Genomic DNA, 13,431 nt, shown 5'->3' on the forward strand with positions numbered 1-13,431 from the left:
TGGCAACCCCTCTTAACTTCTTGCTGGCAGCTGCATTTACTATTTACCAAGCAAAGAGAATTCAATTCAATTTTAAAAACTGTAAGCCACTATCAGAGCTCTGTGGCCTAGATACATGGACTATAAATTAGAGAAATGAAAGATGGGAAATTAAACCATGTAATACCACTGGCTAACAACATTTTCTCATTGTCTGGGTTTTAGCTCCTGCTTCACCAGGCTTTGAAACTGAACATCAAATATGAAATCCTCGACAGTACAGACATACCCCAAAGAAGAATAAAACCACCTTGAACCAGCAGCTGCAAAAACATCAGCACCTGACTGCTTCATTATCTTCATTATCAATGGTTTATACCACGTGGTAATTACAGTATGCTAATGAAAACCCTTAAGATTTTCAGTCTAGCTGGTAAACAACTGCAATTTTCAGAACTCTGTTTACTCAATGGCACTTGATTCTGGTAAAGAGTAGAAATTCCACCCCAAGCTTTTTCAGTCATAGTGACTACTGAGGTATTATGGTAGCCTGACAAGAGTTTCCAGCCATGATGGCAAACCACAATGTTAAGTGTAGTAAGTAGCAGCACAGCAATGTACAGTATTCAATCTGTAGTTCAGCAGATTGAGACAAGCTGGCACACCTCTGGCCAATTTTTGGAGGACCACCTATTGGCGACTGCAGGGCCTGAACTGATGATCCAAGAAGCCAGTTGTGTTCTTAATCAAGAGTCTCTTGGAATCTTATAGTTAAGTCACAAAGTCAGTGCTAGGTATAGGAGGGCAGTTGGTAAAATGCCCACTCAGCTCAATACAAGCCACACCATACCCAGTGAAACTTAGCATCAAGAAACCTCTTACCTGTCATTGTCAGAGTAACAGTTTTAATTATCCTTATGGTGAAGAATTAAAAAAAAAGTATTTACTGGCATATTGGAAGCAATGAATGTGCGATGTATTTAGACAGCACACTGCAGTTGTGCTCTGAAACACTTTCATAAGAAAGCAATGGCTATGGAGCCATGAGAGAGAAACCCAAGTGGAAACTCAGAATCGGCATAATTTAGTTCCATTTGGAAAACCACAATGTGGTCCTTCAAGTCTTAAGCTTCTTGCAGTACTATAAGAACAATGTTTGCATGCAGTTCATGAAACTGTGTTTATCTGAAGTCAAGGGTGTGTGAAGCACAGGAAAAGAAGCAGCATCTTTACAGATATGGTGGAAAATAACAACCCCACCTAATTAAGATTAAAGGTGCTCCAAGTGAAATATGGAGCTATTTTTGAACAAATGGCATTTTACTACTCTAGGAGGCACAAAATAATCAACATAAATAGCTCATCCAGGGTGAAACTGAATTTATAGTGCCATTCTGTTTTCCCTAAGAATATGGGCACAGATGTATGTCTGCATTGCATGAGGAAAGTCTCACTGTTAGCTGACAAAAATAATTAGAAATTATTGTCAAGAGGCTGAATGGGGTGAAGAGATGGCTGAGATGAGAATGGCCCAGCCATCCCTTCACCCCATTCAACCTCTTTTCTTTATGACAATAATTTCTAATTATCCCAAGTCAGATCTGAGGTACTGTGTAAAGCCGCACTGAAATACACTAGGGTACCGCTTAGCTTGTTTTTATTGAAAATAATAAACGCAGGAGGTAACAATCCCACACCTTTCTAAAATGTGCAGCTAATGAAACAAGTAATGGCGTAGCACACCTTGTTAACATCTGTTTCATTACATAAGCTAAAAGGAAGACTTCCTAATTTGTTTACTGCCTTACATAAAGAGAAGAGTGAAGAGGCTGTATGCATGGCCAAAAGGAGCCAGCAATATGGGATATTAAGCAGAGATGTAATTGTCTGAATGCAGTCTCTCTTTATAAAGGGATTATCAACGCCTGGAGGTGAGAGTACAGCCCGTCACGACAACATCAATCCCCATTAATGAGTTTTAGAATGTCTGTAAAGGGGTAAAGATTACTACTGTCATTAAGTTATTACTGTAATGATAAAATCATGCACATCTGCAAGCATCAGACTGGGCATCCTATTCTCAGATTTAGTCTTTTGTACAAATACCTCTTCATAAGCATATATGCTAATACCTCTTCATAAGCAGTGATGATGCAAGATGATGTGTGTGACTGCTTTGTTAATGCTTTATGGTTTATTGGAGGTTGCAGTAAATCTTGTGTTGCAAGAATCATGTATATTAATAATTCAAATATTAAAGATATAAACCAGGACCTGGAAATTGTGAAAAATTCTTACGAACCATAGGATTTAGAGAAAAACATACTGGAGAGCTGCTTTATAGTTGCGTACTGGCTCTTAAGTAGTTAGGGCACACTGTAGTCACATGTTCGTGCTTTTATCTGCAAGTATAAAACATGTTAAAAATGAGCACCTAACATCCAGCAAGTTTCCCCAGGGCCTGTATAGTGCCCACATCTAATCTAAAAGAATGTTCAAGCACAGATAAGAGAAATGATCAAAGAATTTATCTTTTTAATACTATTTCCCCACACACAACTGTTTTGTGTCATGTTGTCAAAGGTTGCAAAGGAATAAATATCTGGCTTCTACTTCTATTAGCATGCTAAAAGAATCTTTTCTGAACATTTGTAGGCCACACTAATTAACTGTGTCAGGTTCAAGGCTGTTCTTTTGAAAACTTCTTTATGTTCTCTAGCTCTTTATACTTCCATATCTCTTTCAAAGGAGCTTATAAAAATGCATCCCGTCCTTGCCAAGGAATTTGGGAGAATCAAAGCAAGAATGAAAGCGCTTTTGCATTTTTAGTTAAAAGAAAATAAGGACCATTTTTATTGCAAACACTGCCATATATATACCTAGTCCCCATTTGCACATCATGGTAAACAAACCATGGTTTATTATACACAAGTAAATTGTTTCTGCGTTGGTCTGTCATGGTCTTCCTGCTGGGGGAAAACAAACCATGTCTAAATGAGGGATTGTGGTTTGTTTCACTACTAACAAACCATGATTTGTAGCCAAGGTTTGTTAGGAGCAAAACAAGCCATGGTATTTGATTCAGATGCGATGTTAAGCCTGGGATCATGATTTGCGTCTCCTCAGCTTAAGTGGGGAGAAGCCCAGCACAGTAAGCTGCTAACTATGGTTTAAGGTAAAGGTAAAGGGACCCCTGACCATTAGGTCCAGTCATGACCGATTCTGGGGTTGCGGCGCTCATCTCGCTTTATTGGCCGAGGGAGCTGGCTTACAGCTTCTGGGTCATGTGGCCAGCATGACTAAGCCGCTTCTGGCAAACCAGAGCAGCTCATGGAAATGCCATTTACCTTTCCGCTGGAGCGGTACCTATTTATCTGCTTGCACTTTGATGTGCTTTCGAACTGCTAGGTTGGCAGGAGCAGGGACCAAGCAACGTGAGCTCACTCCGTCGCGGGGATTCGAACCGCCGACCTTCTGATCGGCAAGTCCTAGGCTCTGTGGTTTAACCCACAGTGCCACCTGCGTCCCTGCGCCACCTTTACTGCCATGCAAACAGGGCCACCACATCCTGTGAGCATAACTCTATTCATATAGCTCTGGCTCCAACCCAGTGCCTTACAGACACCCATTATATTGCAAATCATCAAAGAGGCCTGTGCCCTTAAAAAAATTCTGTACAGCCACAAGTTATGAGTGCAATAAATAGCACTTTAAATATTGTTATTAGCATGTGCGTGTATGTACGCCAGGAAGGAGGATTTATAAGAGGGAAACTGCAGGCTTTATGTGTAAAAGAAAAGGCTTCAAATCTTTGAAAATGTAGTGACAGATGCCATTCAAGTACTACAATCTTGAACTCACTGGAGGAATGTACTTAGAATTAAAATATTGCATGCCCAACACCCACAGCAAACTTGTGCACTTAGTATTTTCAGCAAGTCTTTCATTTGTACTCAGTCACAATATTACATTGTTTATATAAAGTTGCTATGCAGCAAAATAAAAAGGGGTTAACTTTGGCTCCCCCAACAGAGAAGGTTCTCTGGCAGGAATCAATGAAGCTTGTTTGGAAAAGGATTTGACATGCATACATTCTCCTGCTGAGAGCTGGCAAAGGAAACCTAATATGAAAAAAAGGTTCCTGCCACATCAAAGGAGGCAAGGCTGTATCCCTTCATTTCTTTCCATACTTTCCTTCATGCCCTCCCTATCCTTTAGCTGTGTGGCTGATGAAGTCACGCCATTCACAATGGATCTGAAACGTTTTAAATGAAAAGAACAATAGCTATGACAGTTTGACAATTCTCTACACTTTCAACAGAAAGTATTTGTGCAGTGTCACAATACAATCCAGCACGAGGAATAAGAAATTAACATTCATTTCTCTGCATTCCTAGATCACAGGATTATGAGTCGATTCAACATAAAGCATCTGAACGTGGAAATAGAGCTTATTTAAGGCCCAGACATTCCTTTGTTTACTTACATACTAACTATATTTTTATCCAGCTTTCCAGAAAATCGACATCTCCCAAAGCAGTTCGCATCACTTAAAAAGAAAAGGCAACACTAAGTTCTACAAAGATGTAAAAAGCAGGAGGGAGATCAGTTCTTTAAGGCCAGAACAAAGTTGGTGAGCTATAATTGGGCATTTATATCCAGTCTGGGATAGGTTGATCTCTCTTTTCTGCTGTACTTTCTGTTTAACCTCTGAAGATGTCATCTTGCTGCAAGTTCCACCAGCAAGGAACAACAGCAACCAAAATATCTTACCCTTAAAGTGATCAGGAGTTGGCAGCTATGCATCTATTTTTACTTCTTTTGTAGAATAAGGATTTCTAGGCTGCCTGCCAGTCATAGTCCTCTGCTTGTTTATCAAGCGAGAACCTGTAGGCAGGGGTGGGAACCATTTTCATCTGGGAGACCAGATCAAAAAGTGCCACGCCTCCTGTGGTCCACATCTGACAGGCAAGCAGGTCCACAGACCATCACCTACGTAGATCCAATCCCACTCCAAAAGCAACAGGGCTTGCATTTGGCATCAAATTTAAGCAACACCTAATGCAAGCTGCAAAGTAACAATCAGGAGTGTATTCTAACATTCTCTCATATTCGTTTACAGCAGCAGCTTCATCTGTCCTATGTCTGATGTCATACGGTATCAGATAAGTGACAGGTCGGTTTGGACAGCCAAAAGTGGTCTTACTGACCAAACTGGTCTTACTGACCAAATGGCCTGACAGGCCTAATTTGGCCCATGGGCTTGAGTTTCCCCACCACTGCCACAGAGAAAAGAAGAGGAGAACAAGGACTAAACAGACCACAAGTAGATGAAAATAATTTTGCATAAGCTATTAAGAGGCAATGTTTACAACCCTTATGGTTCGAGGTGCCAAGGGAAGCTGGCCAGGACATGCCACCAATGCATCTCCCTGGCACACAGTGTGGAGACACAGTTGATGGCAGTAAGGGATGGTGTCTTCTCAGTGGTTGCACCAAAATTGTGTGATATACCTTGCTCCATGAGGTCCCTCTAATTAGCTTCAGCTAGTTCATAAATACATTTTTATTCTGCTTGCCAGGTACGTGTACCCCTGGTCTCTACCTTTGTTGTAGTTTCATTTTATTTTATGACATTGCAATGTGACATTGTTGTTAATCACCTCTCCTAGTGCACATACATTAGAAGGATTGGATATAAATCTATTTCAGTGATGGGAAACCTATGGCTCTCCAGATACTGCTAAACAACTCCCATTAGCCCCAATCAGCATCACCATTAGTCAGGGATGATGAGAGCTGGGAGTCCAACAACATCTGGAGGGCCACAGGTTCCCCATCACAGCTATAAGTATTTCCTTCATTCTGAAATACCTCAGCCATGACCCTTTAGACGGCATGCAGACACTTCCCATTTTCTGGCCAGGTGTAAATTTCTGCAAAGGTGAATCTGCAACACTCAAGTTTGCAAGAACAGCAAGGGGAGCCTTAGCAAAATACACACACACACCCTGCCAGGCCTCTCTGCCCCTTTCTCACTTGACGCTTGTTCTCCAAAATAGTCAAAACAAGCTGAAGCATTATGCTCCATGTCCCTTCGTTTTCTTACTGGCAAGGCTGTGCTCTCCATGCCTGAAGAAATATGCTGCCAAGAATGTTTAGGAAAGGAATGTTAATTATTTTCTATATTGTTCTCCTCTTTCTGCATAACAAGGAAAGCAAGGAGACAATGATGTTTTCATTGCGAAAATGATTGTGGATAGAAGCATAATAGAAGGCACAAGGGTTTAAAAAGTTAGTCCTTGAAATAGGCAGAAACCACCACAGCAATTTCTGCCATTAATCTTTGCCAAGCACACCAAGTTGTTGGCCAGTATTCTTGTTTCACCTCTTTGCCAAATTCAAGCAGACATAATAAGCATAAACAAGAGCAGTAAAAGAAGTTTTGTCCCTGTTCAAAACATGGTTCTCCCAAGAGCAGCAAGAGGAGAAATTAAATGCCTTTGTCTGGTTGAAGGAACAGACTAATAATAATCCAAATTGACTTTTAGACCTTCGATTATAAATTTATATCCAGGGTTCCTAAAGTGAAATCCAGGCTGCACTTCATTTGCAAAAACAAACAAACCACCCAACAATATTGTCAAAGGATACCTGGAAGCCACCGTCTTCAATCCAGGCAAGCTTTCTCCAAAACACACAGTCTGTGGCTGGCAGTCAATGATTATTCAGTGGTAAGGAAAGCAAACTGTTCGTGTTCATGAACTTGCCCACTAAAGTCTTCTTTAGAAGCATTCTGTAAGCACTCTCACTTTTGAAACTTGGCTATGAGAGAGAGGATTTTTATATGGCAGAATCTAAACTATGCAACTCCCCCCCTCAGGTTATATTTGCTTACTGCCACCCTTTTCTCTGCTTTAGGCACCAGGCCAAGTCCATCCTGTTCTCTCGAGCCTTTTAATGACTTTTCTTTTACAATAGCAGATCTTCTAGAATTGCCTTTAGTTGCAAGCCCCACTGTCTTGTCATCTGCCATTTTATTACGATTTTTTTAATGTTTAAACATATAAACCGGCGTGCCAGCTGCAATGCTAAGCTGGTAAAAAAAATCCCTAGGCACAAGCTGCACATTCAATCCTTCAGGGCGAATGCAATCCCATCAAGGATATATTGAATCCCACCATCCCAATCATGTGAAGATAAATGATCAAAGCTATTTTAAAAGTTCAAGGAGAAAAGCAGACTGAGATTTGTTTCGTAATCTCATTTATATTCAATGAATATAAATACGCTAAACCATACTTCTTGTTGTTTTTAATTAGTAATCAATTTGCTTTGTTATTTATTTTAAAAGCAAACCAACCAGCCAACTATTATAAGTAGCTTACAATGGATGTCCCCCACAATAGATAATAGTAATAAGAATACCACAATTCTATTATCATTCTTATCTGGAAGTGTCCCCTACTCAGATATAAATATGCTCTGTCCCAGCTTCTGCCAACCTAGCAGTTTGAAAGCATGCCAGCGCAAGTAGATAAATAGGTTACGCTGTGTCGGGAAGGTAAACGGCGTTTCCGTGCGCTCTGACACTTGTCACGGTTTTCTGTTGTGCCAGAAGCGGTTTAGTCATGCTGGCCACATGACCCGGAAAGCTCTCTGTGGACAAACGCCCAGCTCCCTCAGCCTGAAAGCGAGATGAGCACTGCACCCCATAGTCGCCTTTGACTGAACTGTCCAGGGGTCCTTTACCTTTACCTAAATACCGTATTTTTCGCTCCATAGGACGCACCTTGTTTTAGAGGGGGAGAACAAGAAAAAAAAATCTCCCCCTCTCTGCTCAGCGCCCCTTCAGCAAAGCGGCGGGAGAAACGGAGCCCCTTCCATTTCTCCTCCTGCTTCGCTGAAGGGGCGCTGCGCAGAGAGGGAAAGCTGTGCAGCGCTTCTCCAACGAAGCGAAGCCAGGAAAGCAAGAGGGATTGGTGTGCAGCAAAAGGAACCCGAAGCCTCCGGAGTGCAGCAGGACTTCCCACTGCGCTCCAGAGGCTTCAGGCGGCTATCCCTGAAGCCTGGAGAGCGAGAGGGGTCGGTGTGCACCGACCCCTCTCACTCTCCAGGCTTCAGCGAAAGCAACGCGAAGCCTCTGGAGTGCGGAGGGAGCGCTGCCTCTGCGCTTTGGAGACTTTGTGTTGCTATTGCTGAAGCCAAGGAGCCTGCATTCGCTCCATAAGACGCACACACATTTCCCCTTAATTTTTCGAGGGGAAAAAGTGCTTCTTATAGAGCGAAAAATACGGTATGCCTCCAAAAGCTAATGCAAGGTATCTCTGGAATTGGGATAATTGAAACTTGTAAGATACCCTTCATAAATTTGTTGGTTTCTGCTTAAATCTTGGTTCAATTTTGTGTGTGCTTTTCTCCCGCAACTATTCCAGGAAGCACAAACAGTACAATTATGACCCACCTGAAGAAAAGTGGAACGTCACTCCCTCCACATTTGGGCACTGCAGCCCCCCTGAAGAGGATGAAGACACCACTAGGTCCCTCATGCGAAGGGGCACCACACACATGAACTTACATCTCCACGTGGGAGGTAAGTCTATCAGTATCCACAAGAGTGGCTCAAGTCAATGCTGCCTCCCCAGCTGCAAAACTGGCAAGAAACTCCTGCACTCCCAAGATACTGGGCCACCAGTATGTGTGAACTATCATTTTCATTCCAGTTGCTGTTTCTGCTTTGCAATGTGTGCTCAACGAGATTTCTTCCTTTCGAGCCAGATGTCGTACACTAATGGATTTCAGCTCTGGAGAGTGTCTTTATTCCGTGATGACACAATGAAATAAAGCCACTCTCTAAACTGAAATGCAGCACTAAATTGCACTTGCATTACACACTGATGTGGAGGGTGAGAATGTGCTCTGTTCAGTAGGATTCTTTTCCTCTGGGAATATCCATGTATTGTTTCGAGCATGGCAATCTTTTTTTAAAAAAATGAAGAAGCGACCTCACACTGCAATTATTTTAAGTATTTTGCAAACTAAGACTGTAATGCGGTTATCTTTTAACGCAGATCTTTTTTCTTTCTTTTCTTAAAGAGCAAAACCGAATGGCAGCATTGAGGGAAGTAGGCTCTCTCATGTGTCTAGAAGCCAAAAGGGACAGCGAGATAAACAAGAGGGCTTTTCTTTCCTAGATTGTTGTCACATCTTTGGTTAATCTTTCTTCCATTTTCGGTATTCAAGAAATATATCAACAGCCACAAAGCTCAGAAGAAAATGCCATCTGGAGCTTGATCTGACTTTGCTGAAATGAACCATCATGGGAGTGAAGCAATAAAAGAGACATGAAATCAAACAGTGCAACATAAATTAAATCAAGCCCACAGAACTCTCTTTCCACTGGTTTTTTTTAAATATATAATTATTAAATAGAGGTCATTTCCTTCAAGATACTATTTTCTGCAAACGGAATTGTAAAGTTTAGTAAGACTGATGCTAATTAAAGAGCACCACAAGATGGAACACAGATGTCTCTGAAAATGCTAAACAGTTCTTAATAGCATTTTAGCCTGCATTCCCAAACACATTTTCAGAACAGCACTGCTCTTCTGTCTGTTATGCCTGAAATGCATGCATTTTAAAAACAGGGCTACTTCTTTCAGCTGCCCCTAAACAGTACAGGGAAAACCATGTAAACGCCAAGCAGAAGCTCCTGTTATGGACAGCTACATGAATCCAAAAGATACGGGTTTGCTGGGTCAAAGAAGCGGCTTTTATCGCTTTGGTGTGTCCATAAGACATCATGCACTGAATATGCTGTCCAAGCAAATCACAGTGAGGTCCTGTAGGTAGAAGACCTATGACACTTACCAGTTGTCAGCTCATTTATTAATTTGTGTCCTGCCTTGAGAACTCAAAGACTCAAACTGAATTACTATCAAGCAACAATAATGATAAATTAAAGAATTATGACACAGAGGAACAGTAACACAGAGATCAAAAATACCATTATGCCCAGCACCAATCTATCAACATCCCAAACCTGACAAACTAGATTTTATATCTCTATAGATAGACAGATATCTAACCTCCTAAAATGCAGGAGACTGAAAGAAACCTCCACCTTGCTATCTGAAGGGCTGGAATCTGCAGCAGGGCCATGTAGACAGAAGGGAAGAGGGCAAACTTGGAGAGAGCCAAGGTGTCATGTTCCGGTGGCTCTGATGCATCACAAGGAATGAATCTAAAACAGGGGTCTCTCTGCACAATCTAACTACACAAAGAGAAGCAATCCCTCAGTTACAGAGGAGTGACAGATCTGCCTGAATGGAAACTGTGCAACATTTTGCTGTGCAGCGCACTTGCTAAATAATTGAATTATAATTCAACGCAACACAGTAAAAGTAATTGTAGTAAGAGATCATAAAGGTCATTTTCTAATACAGTGGTACCTCGGGTTACAGACGCTTCAGGTTACAGATGCTTCAGGTTACAGACTCCGCTAACCCAGAAATAGCACCTCAGGTTAAGAACTTTGCTTCAGGATGAGAACAGAAATTGCTTTTGCGAGAAATTGTTTTCCCTAAACAGGGAAAACAATGGCGGCGCGAGGCCCCATTAGCTAAAGTGGTACCTCAGGTTAACAGCAGTTTCAGGTTAAGAACGGACCTCCAGAACGAATTAAGTTCTTCACCTGAGGTACCACTGTAATTACTGTTCAGGATTCTTTATGAAGCAGTCTCAAGACTGCATTAGACCATCTGATCCAGTATTGCCTAGTCTGACAGAAGCACTCTGTCTCACAGACTTCAGCGTCAAACCTTTATTTCAGCTTAACAGTATCAATTCTTTCGTCTCTTGGAAATGGCAGTACTAAGACAATAAGGAATAGTGTATGGCCCTAGTTAGAGTGATGTAAGTGTGCCGTATGATCTCATTTTGAAAAGTCTCTTTCAGTGGGTGTGGAACAAAAAGAAGAGGAAGAAAAAGCAACTGGGAGATGAAAGCATCTTCAGATACATTTTAGAAACTACTAACTCACTCCCAAGTGGAAGAGCTTATGACAGTTAAAGAGCAATACCCTTTTAAAAGAAGATATCATATTATAATTTGAAAAAATCAGCATTAAAAACGCTAGCATGAAAGTTTCTGAATGTGTTTCCACTTTACTTCTCTTCCATGCCAATGAGAAAATTTATCCCAGCGGTTAGTGTCCATGAGGTAAGCTAGTTTTGTCTGGGGAGTGAGGGAGGAGGAGCAGAATTGCAGCTGTAATTTTTCTTCCTGTTTTGCTCTATTGCCCTACTTGAGGCCTTAAAGATCTTCTAAAGAGGTCTATGTTTTTGTGTGTGTTCTGTTGTTGTTTTTTGGTCAAATCTCTATAGCGAGTAGACGTTTCCTAAAGACTAGCATAAGGAGGCACACCCAGTTAAAGGAAAAGTAAACTATTGAAATATTCATACATCTCATACACACACAGAAATTTTAGCAATGCACATAAATATAGATGAGAAAGGAACATCTCCTAGCTGAAAATGCAAGCCAATTCTGAATAGCCAATTCCTTTATTCACTTTTCAAGTATGCACGTTTGACCAGAGCCCCTTTAATAAATCTAGATTTGTTATAACACAGGATTACTGAAGGGTAAATATTGGGATGTATCCAGTGCTTAGCCGAGATTCTGTGAGCAGAGCAGAGAGAGAAGCAATTTTCAACAATTCTTCCTCTTTCCTGCAGCCTCATGCCCTGTGTCTGCAACAAAGTGTTGGGTAACCCTCCTTACCAGATTTGGGTGCACACACGCAGGGAGAAATCACTGAACAATGCTCCCCTCCCCATTCCTTACTGTCAGCTGAGTGATACTGCTAGACACAACCCATAGTCTCAGTTGAACTCAAGCAGAACTATGGAGAGGGCGGGGGTTCAGTTTTTTAGACAGTAAAGTCCCTGTGTCATTTACATTTAGTGTTTGCTCTTTTAAGCAACATAACATGGTTATTATGTTTGGGGAAGCTCAATGTAGAGGCATAATTTAAAAAAGTGTCTGATCATTTACTTATTTGTTGCATTACATCCCACCTTTTCTCCAAGGAGCTCAAGGTAGTAAAACTCCTGGTTGGTTAAGTCCAGTCAAAGGCGACTATGGCACTCATCTTGCTTTCAGGCCAAGGGAGCCAATGTTTGTCCACAGACAGCTTTCCGGGTCAGCATGACTAAACCGCTTCTGGCGCATCGGAACACCATGACGGAAACCAGAGCGTACAGAAACACTGTCTACCTTCCCACCACAGCGGTACCTATTTATCTACTTGCACTGTCGTGTTTTCAAACTGCTAGGTTGGCAGGAGCTGGGACAGACCAACGGGAGCTCACTCCATTGCGGGGATTTGAACCATCGACCTTCTGATCAGCAAGCCCAAGAGGCACAGTGGTTTAGACCACTGCACCACCCACATCCCTATTCAAGGTTTTATACATGGTTCTCCCCTCCTCATTTAATCCCCACAAGCCTATGAGGTAGGTTAGACTGATTGGAAGTATATTTGTACATGCATTTTTAGAAATACTAATAACATTCTTGCACTCACCTCGAACTAGTACCTTTTCAGAGCACCCCTCCTTTCCCCTCCCTGCTTCTCTATGTATCAGATACCTTAAAAAGAAAAAGCTAAACACTAAGTTCATTTGTGCAAATAGAGGTGAACAGTCCAGATATAGGTAGATGAAGCCCATCTGGATTGTAGGGATACAACACGTAAGGTTCATGAAATATTATATAGCACAGGAGCAGCAACCATCAATGTATTGGAAAAGATGACCTACAACTACATCATCACAAGGTCATGGAGATCCTGTCTTTAAATAAAGGCAGGATCCCCCCCTTTAACTCAATCTTTAACTCAATTTTCCCCTTCTCTGGGTCACACTGTTTTAACTATTTTAATTGTGCCACTATCAGTGATCTTACTTTATAAAATATTAGTCTTTTATAATCATCAAGTTCTTCCAGCTTCCTTCCTTGGTTTCAGATGGAGCAATTTTTACCTTGCTGATTGATTTTCAAGAGCAGTGGTATGGCTGTGAAATCTCCACACCACAATAGATAGGTACACCAAAAACCAGATAGGTTTCCAGGCAAGACATGATTTGTCTATGGGGAAATGGATACAAGTTACAAGAGAAAGAAAAGGAGATTGCAACTAAATCTCAACTTTTGAGAAGAGCAAGACTCCCTGAATTGTGTTTTCCAGATCAGATAAGCTGGACGTAAATGGACAATATGAAGCTTGCTGCTGACATGAAGCTGGCTGAAAATTCATGAACGAACAACAAAGTAGAACCAGTTGGACAAGTCTTGCAGTGAAAAGTGAGATTCTAAAGTAAAGGAGGAAGGTGTATGTCTAAGGAGTGGTAGGGAAAATATCAAAGAGGTTGGCATCAGTAGTTTTTG

General features: G+C 41.5%; 1 protein-coding gene and 1 long non-coding RNA gene across 11 annotated transcripts in view; one reads left to right on the forward strand and one right to left on the reverse strand.

The window, feature by feature from the left end:
- Positions 1 to 13,431, reverse strand: part of PALLD (palladin, cytoskeletal associated protein) — a 216,108-nt gene that overhangs the window by 89,902 nt on the left and 112,775 nt on the right. The window lies entirely within an intron of this gene.
- Positions 198 to 9,362, forward strand: LOC310770557. The gene is made up of 3 exons (XR_014552270.1): positions 198 to 364; positions 8,415 to 8,572; positions 9,223 to 9,362. It is a non-coding gene; the product is annotated as an uncharacterized lncRNA (long non-coding RNA).

Source organism: Podarcis filfolensis (genome assembly GCF_964270895.1).
Source record: "Podarcis filfolensis genome assembly, chromosome: 9".
In the NCBI taxonomy this organism is placed as follows: Eukaryota; Metazoa; Chordata; class Lepidosauria; order Squamata; family Lacertidae; genus Podarcis; species Podarcis filfolensis.